The sequence below is a fragment of the Dermacentor silvarum genome, chromosome 5 (genome assembly GCF_013339745.2).
Source record: "Dermacentor silvarum isolate Dsil-2018 chromosome 5, BIME_Dsil_1.4, whole genome shotgun sequence".
Lineage (NCBI taxonomy): Eukaryota > Metazoa > Arthropoda > Arachnida > Ixodida > Ixodidae > Dermacentor > Dermacentor silvarum.
In genome coordinates, this window is record NC_051158.1 from 161,806,618 (window position 1) to 161,821,689 (window position 15,072).

Consider the following 15,072-nt stretch of genomic DNA (forward strand, 5'->3'; position numbering starts at 1 on the left):
GACATATTTTGGTTTATATACCCCGGCAATGTGTAATGGTGTAAATTACAGCTCTTTCGATAGCAAGGGACTCTTATTGCTTTGAAGTCTTAAATCCTTACCTTTTATGAGCCTGGCAATTCAGGGAAAAGTTGTACATTTTCTTTTGTAGCTGACATGGACATATTCACTGGAGAGGGCCATCGATGTTGTCATCGGATCCTCAAGAGAGACGGAAAGGTAACTTTAAAAGTCATAGAACTGTTTTTTAAGGAGCGATGTTACATTTACGTTCTGAAAGGGCTCGTACATTCAGAGTGGGGAAGAAACTGAACTATGTCCCTTTTGTTTTTCCGTTATGGATGTAAGTAGCTGTGTATGATCCACGAACTAGATTTTGGCCGAGTACCATATTTATTCAAATCTAGGCCGGTCTCACTCCTAAGCCAGCACCTGAAGGTCTGAAGCCGGTGAAAAAAAAAAGCCGGACAAGTTAGGGCAACAGACATAAAACGCGAACAGCATTTATTAGTCACGACCCGTCCCAGCCCATGCAGTGTTGTTGTTGCTGCTAGCCTTGTTGCTTCCTTCTTATCGTTGTCAGCATAAAAGAGCAGACATTTTTGGTGCCATTTAGTGCACTTTAGATGCTGCACTCCTTAAAAGCATGCAATCAAGCTTCATGGTGTGTCCCAGCTGCAGTGACCCAGCTCGCCACTTGTGTTAGTTATGTGCATTTAGTACAACCTGTTGCTGTTAGCTTATACGCTTTATCACTCTACTCATCGGCCAGATCGCGAAGTATTCCCGCAGGCAATCCATCCTCAAAAATGCTTGTTGATACAGACGTCAAGTGGCTGAGGCTGGTCCATCATGCCACCTGGTATAATAGCGATGTCCATTCAAGCTTGGGAGAGCACAGCCTTCATGCTGTCAGTAAGGTGCCCACAGTACATATCAAGGACAAGGGACGTTCTTGGGTGACGTTGCCATGTGATCCTAATCCACTAGTCAAACGTGGCACTCGTCATTCGCCTGTTCGCATTTGCCTGTGTGGCAGCATTTCTGGGAAAGGCTTCTTAGCCGGCAGTGGCTTCTTCTTATAAATTATGTATGCAGGCAGCTTTGTTTCAATCAGCTGTGCCATGCAGCATCATGATCGCATGTTGCTTTCCGCAAGTGGCCGAGCACATGACGCCTCTTTGGTGCTGTTGTCATTGGCTTGCTACACCACACACATACCAAATAAATGAAAAGGGGTCAGTTTACAGCACTCTACTGCAGCCACTTTTGATTGGCTGGAGTGGCCAGTTAGAAATCTGACCCTGGTAAATGCTTGCTCTGGTTTTTTGTCTCACATAAATGTTTTAGTTGTGTTTGTTTTTTGCTTAACACTATTGCCACAATTTCCTGTGTAGAACAGTGTCCCATGAAAGCACAACTATGCTTGCTCTCAATGCATACAAATGTACGAGAAGTGTTTGCAGATCATCTGCATTTGCTGGTTGTAGTAAAATTAAGAGTGTGCAGAAATGACAGCAGTGGGATAGTGGGCATGAAGAAACAGTTCTGTGCGAGACTAGCTTGATGGCTCCTCTAACTAAGCCGCCATAAAGCGATCTCGGTGCTTGTGGAGATGGCCATTTTCGCTGCGTCTTCCAAGCCCATAAAAACATTGCTGCCACACAGAAGAAATAACTACATAAAATGAAATTGTACTTCTACTATAAGTTAGATGGTGCACTGCGCTCGTAGTGACGCAGGTCTCCAAAACAGCGCGAGAAAACATAATTGGTGGACTAATCCTTTATTATGGTAATGTCACTTGTGTGATGAAATCTAGGGTTTGACGAAAACTTGTCTGGCGAGGAAAGAACATGGCTGAATAACATACACTCGCCAACTGAAGAACACAAAACAACAGATTGACGTTTGGCACCCACTACGGGTGCCTTGTTCACAATGAACGAATGCATGGTGATCTTTATTATATATGCGTTGGAAGACGTAAGGCCCTTGCGTACAACTCAGGGAGGGGGCCCCGTGTCCGGTTTATTGTGTTAGTCGTAGATTGTAGTATGCAAAATGATTCAAGAAGCTATCGGGATAATTTCTTCTCTCTTTTGATGATGAAAGCCGAATTCCAGTTAATACTGTGACCAGTCTTCTCATGATGCTCTGCTAGGGCGCTGGAAACCGTGTGTCCTTTGGCTACATCATTGCGGTGCTGCTGTAGCCTTCTTTTAAAGTTTCCCGTCTCGCCTACGTAGCACGCCTGGTAGTCCTGGCATGGAATTTTGTAGATGATGCCGGGATATTTTTCTTTTTCGAGGCAGTCTTTGACTCGGACGAGTTGTTGTTTTAGCTTGCTTGAAGGGACATGGCAGATTTGTACATCATAATCTTTGAAATTCTTGACATTGACTCGTTCACGCTTCGTGCATAGGGGAGAGCCGCCCGTTTCCTTGTTCTCATCGGCCTGATGGGGGTTCAGCGGCACGCTTTTCTTCAGTCTTTATAAACTGGCTAGGGTAGCCATTGCTGACCAAATCCTGCGTTACTCTCTTCAACTCAGCTCTGCGTGCGTCAGTAGTCGAGCACGATCGGAATGCACGGGTGAACAGTGTAGAGGCAACAGATCGTTTGTGTCCAACGGGATGGGCCGAATAAAAGTGCAGATATTTCCCTGTGTGCGTAGGCTTCTGATAAATGCTTGTTGAAAGGCCGGATGCAGTACGCATGACTTCAACGTCAAGTAAAGCCAGGCGACCATTAACTTCTTTTTCAACGGTGAATTCTATTGTGCTTTGGAAAGCCCTCGAAGGTAAAGCCCTCACGACATTCCAGCCCGCTCCAAAATTGTTCCTGCGGTATGTCGACGATTGTTTTTCCATTATCTGCCGCAAAGACGTCGTACCTTTTCTGCAGCACTTGAACTCTTTCCAAAGCACAATAGAATTCACCGTTTAAGAAGAAGTTAATGGTCGCCTGGCTTTCCTTGACGTTGAAGTCATGCGTACTGCATCCGGCCTTTCAACAAGCGTTTATCGGAAGCCTACGCACACAGGGAAATATCTGCACTTTGATTCGGCCCATCCCGTTAGACACAAACGATCTGTTGCCTCTACACTGTCCACCCGTGCATTCCGATTGTGCTCGACTACTGATGCACGCAGAGCTGAGTTGAAGAGAGTGGCGCAGGATTTGGTCAGTAATGGCTACCATGGCCAGTTTATAAAGACTGAAGAAAAGCGTGTCATCAGGCCGATGAGAACAAGGAAACGGGCGGCTCTCCCCTATGCATGAGGCATGAGCGAGTCAATGTCAAGAATTTTCAAAGATTATGATGGACAAATCTGCCACATCCCTTCAAGCAAGCTAAAACAACAACTCGTCCTAGTCAAAGACTGCCTCGAAAAAGAAAAATATCCCGGCATCGTCTATAAAATTCCTTGCAAGGACTGCCAGGCAGGCGTGCTACGTGTGTTTTTCAGTTGGCGAGTGTACGTTTATGCAGCCATGTCACGTGTGTGAAGGTTTTTTTTTTTCTGTATGTGTACATTAATGTTGATGGCATAATTATGTAATCATGCAGTCCTTGGAACGCAATGCTTGTGCACATTTCTATATTGCATCTAGTGACCGCACAGATCAACCTGAAAATAAAGAGTGGTCCTACAGACAACACATGTATTTGAAATTCGGCTACCCAATGTCAAGGTAGATGTTAGTGAGTTCATCGAGCTATAGATAGCAGTGAATATTCTTGCAGATCATTGTCAATTTAACAAATTCAGCGATTGCTATTTATGCTTGGGAGATTTTTATGTGGGATTGTCTAAAAGATTTTTTAAATTTTACTGTATAATTTCGTTCTGCTCATGCAGGTGAGCCCACTACAACTAATAAATGGCCAGAATGCCAGAAAACAGTAGAGTTGAGAAAATGCATAGTGTATATCGTCCAGTATAAAACCTGTTAGCTACAAGCTATGTATGTGTTATTATATATTGCAGGTGTATGCTGGATCCGGGCAATGAATAGAAAAGGCTGCTTGGGGGACATTGTTGCGGTCTACGTCTGACTATGTTCTGCCGTATGGCGTCCACAACGTATTGGATGCCAGATGAGCTTAAGAACAGAAGCGTGACCGGGACTTTGTCCAACAAGTCACGATCCAAGGGAAGGACTGAGGCCAGACCAGCCGTGACACCACAAAAGTTGTCATCCTTGAAAAGTATATGAACATACTGTTCTTATGAACTGATCTACTCATGTATAGATGGCACATGCAAATAGCCACAGTAAAAGCGAAGCTAGTGCTAAAGCACTGTGTTGCGATCATCTGCTACTGAAATACTTCATGTTAAAACTGTAGAAAGAATTTGAGGCATGTGAGTTAACATGAAAAAAGTAATCTGCAGTTTGGTTATTGAAAATGCAGCTTTGCAAAAATATTTCATTGAACCGTGGGCATATTGTTGGGAACTTGCACTGTGCATGCTGGAAATTATTGTTTAGATGCTTTCATTAATTTTGTACTCGTGATTGCTTTTCTTGCGCAGGCCTCCTCCGGATCTTCATGGGCAACCGTGTCATGCCGGAAGACGAGGAAAAAAAAGATTGAAAGAAGTGCGCAGGCAATTGGTGCAGAAACTCGCTGACGCGCGAAGAAGGTAGTGCTACTGGTACTGATTGCTATGGGGCTTGTCCCAAAAGTTTGTGCACTGAGCCAGCAAAAACGCGGCAGAGAATGTAGTGACATGAACTGCTCAAACTTCTGGGACAGACTTTGTATATTTACCTTACCAGCTTAGCACTTCTACCTTTCTTTGTGGAGTTAGTGCTTACCGTATTTACTAAAAAATAGGTCCAACATGAGTATAGGTCGACCACTATATATTGAATTAGTTGAGAAATTTAGAAAATTTTAGTTTGAATTAAGTCAGCCAATATCTTTCTTTAGCAGTAGTAGTGTTAACTTAAATTATTTCTCTTAAGGGTCTTGGGTGGTGGGTGGGTGCCTCAGTTTAGAGCTCCATTGGTCTCTGCAGCTTGCTGGGCTTGATCGAGAAGAGCTCTCTGGCTCTCTAGATTTTCGCTAGCAAGCCAAACGTCCCGCTGCCTGTTGCTTGGAATTTGCGCCGTTAGGGGGTGAATTTAGAATTTGGAAGTCGTTGCTTACATATCCACATTACAGGACGAGACTTGGCCCACCAAGGGAAGTGGCAGGGTGTATGCATCTTGTGAAGTATTTGGATGTATGGATATGCGTGGAGGACCACACAAATAGCAAAGGAACGAAAAAGATTAGGTCTATCTTAAAGAGACGGGAAGAGTGTGGATCAGAGAGCAAATGGCTATAGCCGATATTCTTGTTAACATTAAGAGGGGAAATGGAACTGGGCAGGCCATGTAATGCGTAGGATGGATAACCGGTGGATCATTGGTTACAAAATGGATACCAAGAAAGGGAAGCGCAGTCGAGGATGGCAGAAAACTAGGTGGGGGGATGAAGTTAGGAAATTTGCAGGCGCAAGTTGGAATCTACTAGCGCAGGACAGGGGTAATGGAGATCGCAGGGAGAGGCCTTCGTCCTGCAGTGGACATAAGTATAGGTTGATGATGATGTGTGTTTGTAAGAAGAGCCAGTACCTGGCCTGTTTCCCTGTACGGTCTGGGTGTAGGTGGCTGTATTTTTGTCTCTTTGGTCTCCGAGGATGTCGTGCTGGTGGATCAGGGGTATTCCAGTAAAACACGTTGTGGGGCTAGTTGGTGCATAGCTTTCAAAAGATGAAGCGCCAACAGTGGCAGCACATTAGGAAGGAACAAAGACAGGACAGGCGCTACTTGCAACTGTTTATTGTGGTCAAGGGTGGTTGAATATATAGCCATGGGGAGAGGGGGGGACGAAAAAGGCGGAACACTGATTGTATGAATGCGCACGCGTGAGAACACTGAAGATGTGCATGAAGGAAATGGCGAATCTAAAACTTATCTAAAAACACACTTTCATTTGTGTATATATTCAGAGACGGGGAGCTGACACATGTTTCCCCTCTCTTCCTAATCTGGTTGGCCTCCAACAATTCACGTGCCACAGAGTCTTTACTTTTAAACAAGATTGTAGTATCTTGAAGCCTTGCTTCACATGCTTGTTTATTTTCATTGCCGCAGGCCTTGCAATGAAGAGGCAAGTTTGAGCCATAACCATATTTCAATGAAAGCTTATGCTCCCGCAGGCGATCATTAATACATCGGCCAGTTTGGCTGACGTACTCTTTCCCACACTTCAGCGGTATATGGTATACAACTCCTTCCTCACACTTCACAAAAGGATTCGTATGTTTAATGGAACACCCTGCTTTCTTAGAGTTATCAGAACCAATCAGGCGGCACAAAGTAGCAAGTTTTCGGGGTGCGGAAAAAACCACAGGAATTTTGTATTTGACAGCGACGTGTTTAAGATTGTGCGCCACTTTGTGAGAATACGGAATCACCATTGGTTTGGCTTTCTTTTCGAATGTTTGACCTTCTTCAGTGCTTCTTTTTCTTTCTTTTTTCACCTTTTTCAATAACGCCTCCGAAACTGCGCTTAAAACCGAACAAGGGAAGCCAGCCTTCCTCAATTTCAAAATCTGTTCGTCAAAGCTTCCTTGTGCCTTATGACAGCACGAATTTTTTAGGGCGGATTCGAGGCACATAGTGGCAATCGCACGTTTAACAGTCTTGGAGTGTGTAGACTCATACGGCAACAATTCCTTGTGGGCACGGGGTCGATACATCCAGCAGGAACCTTCGTCAGGGTTATGTCAAGATATAAAAACTGCAAGCTGTTATCCTTGGCTAGTTCAAAAGTAAAATCTAAGCCTTTGCCGTGCTGTTTAAGCCTTTGCCGTGCTATTTAGATTTTACTTTTGAACTAGCCAAGGATAACAGCTTGCAGTTTTTAGATCTTGACATAACCCTTACTGACGAAGGTTCCTGCTGGATGTATCGACCCCGTGCCCACAAGGAATTGGTGCCGTATGAGTCTACACACTCCAAGACTGTTAAACGTGCGATTGCCACTATGTGCCTCGAATCCGCCCTTAAAAAATCGTGCTGTCATAAGGCACAAGGAAGCTTTGACGAACAGATTTTGAAATTGAGGAAGGCTGACTTCCCTTGTTCGGTTTTAAGCGCAGTTTCGGAGGCGTTATTGAAAAAGGTGAAAAAAGAAAGAAAAATAATCACTGAAGGTCAAACATTCGAAAAGAAAGCCAAACCAGTGGTGATTCCGTATTCTCACAAAGTGGCGCACAATCTTAAACACGTCGCCGTGAAATACAAAATTCCTGTGGTTTTTTCCGCACCCCGAAAACTTGCTACTTTGTGCCGCCTGATTGGTTCTGATAACTCTAAGAAAGCAGGGTGTTCCATTAAACATACGAATCGTTTTGTGAAGTGTGAGGAAGGAGTTGTATACTGTATACCACTGAAGTGTGGGAAAGAGTACGTCGGCCAAACTGGCCGATGTATTAATGATCGCCTGCGGGAGCATAAGCTTTCATTGAAATATGGCTATGGCTCAAACCTGCCTCTTCATTGCAAGGCCTGCGGCAATGAAAATAAACAAGCATGTGAAGCAAGGCTTCAAGATACTACAATCTTGTTTAAAAGTAAAGACTGTGGCACGTGAATTGTTGGAGGCCAACCAGATTAGGAAGAGAGGGGAAACATGTGTCAGCTCCCCGTCTCTGAATATATACACAAATGAAAGTGTGTTTTTAGATAAGTTTTAGATTCGCCATTTCCTTCATGCATATCTTCAGTGTTCTCACGCGTGCGCATTCATACAATCAGTGTTCCGCCTTTTTCGTCCCCCCTCTCCCCATGGCTATATATTCAACCACCTTTGACCACAATAAACAGTTGCAAGTAGCGCCTGTCCTGTCTTTGTTCCATCCTAATGTGCTGTCACTGTTGGCGCTTCATCTTTTGAAAGTGGATCAGGGGTTCCTCGTAGGGATCCTCGAGCAGTTTGGTCGGCCTTCTCATTTCCCTTGTGCCCAGAGTGTGCCGGGCACTACATTATTGCGTGGTGCCATTCTAGGGTGGTGCCTAGCATGCTGTGGATTTTGTGTGGAATGGTGCCCGTTATATATGAATGGACCACTGCCTGGGAGTACGTCAGGACCAATGGAGATTGTTCTTCTGCCTCTGCATCTTGAAAGGCCAGTGCTATGGCTGCTGCCTCCTCCGTGCAAGCCAAAGGGGTCCGAATGGAGCCAGTTATCACTGTGGACTATTGTGAATTTGTTGCCACTCTATGCACGTCCGTGTAGTATATGTCTGGATTTCTTCCATGTTTGTTTTGTAAGGTCTTTGATCGTGCTTTTCTTCTGCGTTGGTTGTGTTCCGTGCTCATGTTCTTTGGGATTGCTGAAACAAATTTTCCCTCTTCGGTATGTTAAGCAGCAAAACTGTTTCTTCCCTGCTGTATTGCCCACTCAGGGGCATCCCACCTTTTACAGCAGGACCCTTCCTAGTTCTGTTGAATTCATATGCTGTCGGTGTGCCACGACCACCACCGTGGTATATTCTTCATATGTGACGTAAATACCAAGAGCGTCCACTTCTTGATGCTCGTGTGTTTTGGTAGCTCCGGAGAAGCCTCGTATGCTGCCCTGATGATGGCGCTCACTTTGGTCATCTTGGCCTTTTTAGCCTTTGAAAAGGGAGGCGAGTCAATGCTGCAAGCTGGATCCTCTTCGTACTTGCCAGAGAAGTCATCCTTGATGGATGCTGCACAGGCGTCCTCGGCACCCCAAATGACGATGTCTTTAACGCTGTCGAGTGTGCTGTATATGCAGCATCATTTAAAACCAGTCTGAATCTCAGCTGGCAGGCCCCCTCGCACATTCTTAACCCATGTTGAGACTTTGCTTGTCTCCAATGATGGTCCCCAAACATACTTTATTAGATTTCTTAATACTAGTTTTGCTTTCTACTTTGTTGTGTATATTTACTACAGGTTACAAATAATGTACTAGTAAAGCAGGCGCCCATGTGCTGCTTGAACCCAGGCATGGCAGAGGAATGCCATTGCCTCGGTACTTTTGCTAGCTTTTTTCATGAATATAGGTAGAAATTTGTTGGTAACATAGATTGAGTAGCTTCATTTATTTCGAGAAATAGTACCTATGTACAGTAAATACAGTATTTTTGTTTGCATGTATATGATGGCTGCGTGTGAATTACTGTGCAATAAAACTTTGAAACCATCAATCAAAGGTGTATTTTCTATTTAGGAACTGTCTGACAGCATAATCAAGCATGCTTGATGACGCCACTAGGGATCGTATTCTCGGAAAATCACATTCGGAGGTAGTTTCACTTTTGCGAGAATCGGCACTGCATGCCTGCGCACAAGCGTCGGGAAAATGCAAGAGCTTTCGTGGGCCGAGCCATGAACTCTCGCGAAAGTGAAACTATTGCTGAAAGTGATTGCCAGAGAATACTGCCGCAATTGCGGCCTGTCGGAATAGAATGTTCCGACAGGATTACAAACCGACAGGCTGAAACCGACAGGCTGACACCGACAGGCCTACGCCGACAGGCGGACACCGACAGGCTGACAAGCCCACAGGCTTACAGGCCGACAGGCCAAAATAACATATAGCCGACAAGCCGACAGCCTGTCGGATTTTTTCTCTGGGACGTGTCATCTATACTAAATTTGCTGATAAAATCTCGGGATATAAAAGTCGATTCCTTAAAAAGTTTCCAATCAGCAGAGGCTAGTTTCCTTCTAGGGACATGAGGAGGGGAGTCACCTTGCGTTACTAAGTTTAGAGTTAATGGAAAGTGGTCACTTCCGAATGGGTTTTGGATCACATTCAATCATTCTAAGCCAGGAAATAGGGAAGCAGATCCAATCGCCCAGTCTATCGATGAATAGGAATTATGGTGAAGATTATATTAAGTTGGCTCTTTCTTCTTGAAGAGGCATGCACCGGAGTTTACTAAAAAGTTTTCTACGAAACGGCCTCTCGCGTCGCATCGTGAGTCTCCCCACATCGTACTGTGGGCGTTAAAATCTCCCACGAGTATGTAGGGCTCGGGAAGCTGATCGATAAAATTATAGAAGTCTGTTTTCTTGAGGTAATGGTTTGGGGGTATGTAAATGGAACATACAGTTATCAACTTGTTGAAAAGGATTGCCCGAACTGACACTGCCTCAAGGGGCGTCTGGAGGGCAACATATTGGCAAGCTAGAGACTTATCTGCTACTATTGCTACACCGCCGGACGAGACGTTAGCCTCATCACGGTCTTTTCGAACGATGAATTGACGAAGGAAGTTTGTGTTTGTAGGTTTCATATGTGTCTCTTGAACACACAGCATGCAACTTTGGATTATGTTTGTGTAGGACTTCTCTTATATCGTCGAGGTTGTGAATAAGTCCTCTAACATTCCATTTTAGTATTTTTGTCTCCATAATGAAGAAAGTGTTTGCGCTGTGTGTTTAAGAGACTAATATTAGCTCACGGGGCCCTTTCCAGGCGCCGTGACGCGAGTTTTATCTTTCTTGGGGCGGTAGAGAGAATCCCGCCACTCCTTAGGCGCTGGCTGCGCCGTCTGAATAGATGTTATGTCCATCGCCTCTTGTGAGGCGCTGGACTCGCGCCCTTGAGAGCGCCGTGTTGGACGTGAAGGCCTCGACACGTCGGACGAGACCGTTGGGGCCACCAACCTGGAGGTTGACGGGCCCCCCTTCACGGACGGCGAAGCAGCGTCAGCTGCTTTCGCCACGGGGGCTGGTGGCACAGCCGCAGCCACACTGTTTGTGGATCGGGCCGATGCCGGAGTCGGCTGCGACGCTGCCCCCTTGCGCACCGCATCAGCATACCTTGCGGTATGAAAAACAGAAACACGTTTTCGTGCTTCTTGGAACGATATGTTTTCTTTAATTTTCAATGTAATTATATCCTTTTCTTTTTGCCAAGTTTCACAGGATCCGGAATATGAGGGGTGGTCACCTTCGCAGTTTACACAGTGGGGTGTTCCAGAGCAGTTTTGGGAAGTGTGGTCTTTGTCACCACATTTTGCACAGGTGAGTTGACCTCGGCAGCTTTGCGAGCCGTGGTCGTACTTCTGACACTTAAAACATCGACGAGGGTTGGGAATGTAAGGTCTGACACGGATTTTGGTATAGCCTGTCTCAAGGGTTTCAGGTAGCACACTAGAGGCAAATGTAATGATCAGATGTTTTGTGGGAATTTCTTTGTTGTCTCGCCTGATTTTTATTCTTTTTACCTCAATGACATTTTGGTCTTGCCAGCCTTCCAACAGTTCTGCTTCAGTTAGTTCTAAGAGGTCGGAGTCTGAAATCACGCCTCGGACGGTGTTGAGGGAACGATGCGGGGTCACTGTTATAGGGATGTCTGCAAAGGTTGTGAGATTTGCGAGTTTTTCATGCTGCAGCTTGTCACGAACCTCAAGGAGGAGGTCGCCGCTTACCATCTTGCTAGCTTTATAGCCTGGTCCAATGGTGTCCGTCAGGGATTTAGATACGAGGAAAGGTGATATTACTCTTACGGGCTTTTCAGGTTTATCACTGTGGATAACGTGGTATCGTGGAAAAGAATCTTTGCGTGAAGTGAAAAGTTCAAGGAGACTTCGTTGCGTACGAGCTTTGTAGCGGTACGATCGTGTAGCAGAGGAAATGATGCTCTATGCATGCTGGATGTAGTTACTTCGGCAGCAATGGCAGCCACCCACCACTGAGCCCAACAAGGGGACGCTACAAGTTTGACATACCAATAACTTGCACACGCCAGCCGTGCATCGCTGCTATAACCCAATGCGCCATACTCAAGGTTGGATATACCGCACCAGGTTAACCCAAGCCGCCTGGGAGAAACAGAAAAGTTGGGAAGAAAGGAGATGACTGGACAGAAAAGTAAGTTGATAGGAAAGCAAAAGATTTAGGAGAGGGACAGGAAAAGGCGACCACCGATTTCCCCCGGGTGGGTCAGTCCGGGGGTGCCGTCTACGATAAGCGAAGGCCAAAGAGGTGTGTTGCCTCCGCCGAGGGGCCACAAAGGTCCAAGCACTCAGCATTGGCTCAACCCCCAGGATCCACTTTTCCCCGGACACGGCTTAGCCACGCACAGTTAAGCGCGGGAGGGTCCAATTCCCTTGTGCTCGGGTCCATGGTGTCGCAACACACGAAATGCCTGCTTACGCAGACGCCCCTGCGGGGCATTGGTTAACTTGTTTAGCTAAAAAATGTTCACTGACGATTACGATACTCCCTAATGCGAAATTTGAACGCAGCTCTTTTGGCATTTTAATTATACCGGTTGCGTTGCTCATTGTTCAGAAAAAAAAGCGTGAACACGGGAACGTGTGGCTCGCGCTGGGCGCATTTTCTAGCGGCGGCGTCGCGGCAGAAGTAGAGCATGTGTAGTGGGTGCGAAGCCCACGCCAGCGCTTTGTTTCCATATATGTGTATAAAATATCTGTGCAAAATATGTGTACAACAGAACTTACGTCATCGGTGATTGGATGACGGCGCACGCTACTATAGCAAAATCTCGTAGCGGGTCGCCTCCGTGGAGCACGTCTGCTGTGGCCCTCCGCATTCCTCCTCACGCTCTCTTCGCTATCGCCATCTTTCATCCACCGCTGCGCTCCGCTCGTTTGCTCTGCCGGTTACGCCGACGCCGACGCTCAACGCAGGAACGGGCGCCCCCTCCCCCCGAAAGGCTGCGTTCTAACATGTAATAGGAAGAAAATACAGAACGAAAATTTATCACTACACCTAAGCACTTCTAGTACCGAGCAAGTGCGGTCTTCTTGTGTTAAAACGTACTCCTTGTAAACGCGATCTGCACGGTCAGTGTTTTCAAGGTTTCTTTTCGTGGCATCGTTGTTGCGGGCGGCAAATCTTACAATTGCCGACATGTGAAGCTCCAACATCGTGTCCCTCTGCGAGGCAACAGGCGAGCGGAGTGGGCTGTCGGTATCCGATCAGCGCCTGGATGTAGGTGTTTGCAGCCGTCGCATCGCGCTAGAGGATTACTACCGGAATACCGTGCTCGTGTAGTGATTGGGCACTGTGACAGAACACTTGTACCACACGCTCCTTGGACAGCCTTCGGTGGGGATCGACCTCCCGACGGCTAGCGGGTCGGAGGGCTTCGTGCACTGGCTCGAAGAGAGTAGAAGCAGATGACACGACGTCACACCATAACGCAGAGCCAGTGAAGGCGGAGCTTAGCCACGATCCAAAACGGTCGAGGAAAAGCATGGCTGAGGAGGAGGATAAGTTGTAGTAGCGCGTAGCTCTCGTAATATATGAGACGCTTCACTTAAATTGTCGTGCATAGATGTGCCCTACGTGCCTAGAAAATTTGTTCAAATTGTTTTAGGGTTTCATTAACGATAAAAGTGGGAAACACGCAGTTGTTTGAGCATTTGTAACGCAATCACTGATAATTACGCCTTTTCATTCAAGAGACCCCTAAAGTCCCTCAATATGATGATATTACATAGGCGAAGGAGTCAGATAATTATGCTGTTTCGTAAGCCGGCGCAATATGTTCGTTTGTGTATGTGAGTGTGTGTCACTTGAAGCACGTAGCCACGACCATGGCTCGAGTAAGAATTCGTTTGTAACATAAAATTTATCCCTCTCTTTATTTCCTTCACCACCAAGACAGAAAGTTGAAGCGTGCTGCATACTCACCCGGTAGACAGAATTATTCATAGCTTAAAACCGGCTTCTCTCATCGCAAGCATACGCTTAGCTTGCCTTCGTGTCCTGTAAAAATTGTTTGATACTCAATGACAACGACTTTTTCTTGGGGCAAACTTGCACTCAGATCTTTGAAAAACATTTGTTGTTTAAGTGATGAAGCATTAAAACCTGGGCTAGATGGCATGGTGGCACAACAAAACTTGGAATAAACAACACGTGACAAGAAAAGAAAGAAACAATCGTTTTCTGATTTCGTGTCATGTGTGCCTATGACATCATCTTACCAAAGTGCTCACCTTTCACAGCCAGAGTACCATTCTCTAAACACCCAAGGCTAATTATGTGGCACTGGATGAAAAAAATCTGCAAATTTTGGTTTCCAAGAAAGCTCACGTTGTTTCATGCAACTAGACATGCTATACAATTAGAGCTAATTGTTGCATCAAGCTAAACAGAGTATCTCTACACTCTCCTCCGTTGCGCTGCATCATCGACAAGCTACACAGTCATTGTATAGCCGTTCATTGCACATTAGTTTGAAGGGTCAGTCCCGATATGAGTTGTAAATGTCACCATAGCAACACCGCCGATTGCGATACTACAATCTGCCTTCTCCACTGAAGCGCTAGGTGTTAGGCTGTTACAATCATAAGCAAACCATTCAGAGCTGTTTGCTTACTCTTCACAACCATTTGCAGGTCGAGGATATTATGAATAACTTAAAACTCCGAACGTATAATAATGTAAGTGACAAGCGTGTTTACAGATCAGGTACGTGCAAAACCTGGGAAGGCCTGACAAAGTAATATATTTGGCAGTCGCAAACTGTTTTCGAGCTCAGCTCTTAGGCGCCCGTTCCTACGCAGAGCGTCGGCGTGCCTCAGCGCCCCTCGGCGTAACCGAGCGATCGAGCAGAGCAAAGGATGAAAGAGAACGCAGGGATGAAAGACAGCGATAGCTAAGGAAAGTGGAGGAGGAAAGTGGAGGAAGCCACCTTGAAGCGCTATCATATGGCGCTCACGTCCAAGCATCCGCCGCAGCGGCTGCGCCGGCCCTGCGGGGGAAAGACAAGACAAGAACGAGAAAGCTCACCTTCTCAAATGGCGTTCGCCGCAAGCGGTTCGCGATAAAGATTACGGTTGGATATGATGCAGTTGCTGGGAAACGGCAACTGTGTGGCCGGTCTATATTTTAGCGCGCTGAGTTGGGGCTTTGCCAGTCGGTGCGGTGATCGGTGCGATTCCTCAGTATATTGCAAAATGAAAACTCGTTTAAAGCTCCGCTCAAACTTCGCGTTAGGTAGTATTGTAATCATTGGTGAATTTTGTATTATCTTACTCAGC